At 51.4% G+C, this 690-nt stretch overlaps 1 protein-coding gene across 1 annotated transcript in view; it reads right to left on the reverse strand.

The window, feature by feature from the left end:
• The window catches only part of s1pr2 (sphingosine-1-phosphate receptor 2), an 18,961-nt gene that overhangs the window by 15,792 nt on the left and 2,479 nt on the right, over window positions 1-690 (reverse strand). The gene's annotated exons all lie outside the window — the stretch shown is intronic.

A 690-nucleotide genomic window follows, 5' to 3' on the forward strand; every position in this document is an offset into this window, starting at 1 on the left:
GTGGGGGGCAGGGGGGGCGGTTCTTATAGTTTGTTCAAGTCCCTCAAGTGGAAAAAGGAATGTTACAGGAGTTAATGGATTTTTCATTGACTGAGACACCTCCGTACTGCGGAGGAGCCCGTGTGAATATCCGGATGATATCCGGAGCTTGCGGGACGCTAAGTGAATCTAAAAGTGGGCCTTCATAAAAATCACAAGGCGTCATCTATTTCTCTCACATGGGCAACACTCCCTGCTCTTGGCTGCCAATCAGAACGCAACATGCTGCCGGTGTTGTGTTGTGACTTGTGAGAGCAGAAGGCGTTTAAAAAAAAAAATTGTTGTTGTTTTTCCTGCACCTGCCACACCCTAAAAAATGAGTTTTTCAGTGAGTGGAGGCAAACGGGGCAGAACTGTCAAAACTCACCCCCCCCCCCTCCAAAAAAAAGCTCTCTAAACTCCTGCATTGTCACATGTGATCTGTGACTCTTCTTCTTTTCTGCCCCGGTGGTTTCACTTAACCAGGTAGACGCCTCGGGCAGTGCGCTCCTCAGATCTGACGGTGTCGTTAGCTTTTAGCATCAAGTGGCGTGCGTCAACGATAAAAAGAGGAGTCGCCCTCCCAAAGGAAAAGCCGCCTCGCCGCGTCCTGGGAGCGGACCGCTCCCAGGCCTCGGCTGAAACCCGAGCGTCTTACGAGGGGGGTTCGAC

This window comes from Hippocampus comes, unplaced genomic scaffold (assembly GCF_001891065.2).
Source record: "Hippocampus comes isolate QL1 unplaced genomic scaffold, H_comes_QL1_v1.1 scaffold93, whole genome shotgun sequence".
Classification (NCBI taxonomy): Eukaryota; Metazoa; Chordata; class Actinopteri; order Syngnathiformes; family Syngnathidae; genus Hippocampus; species Hippocampus comes.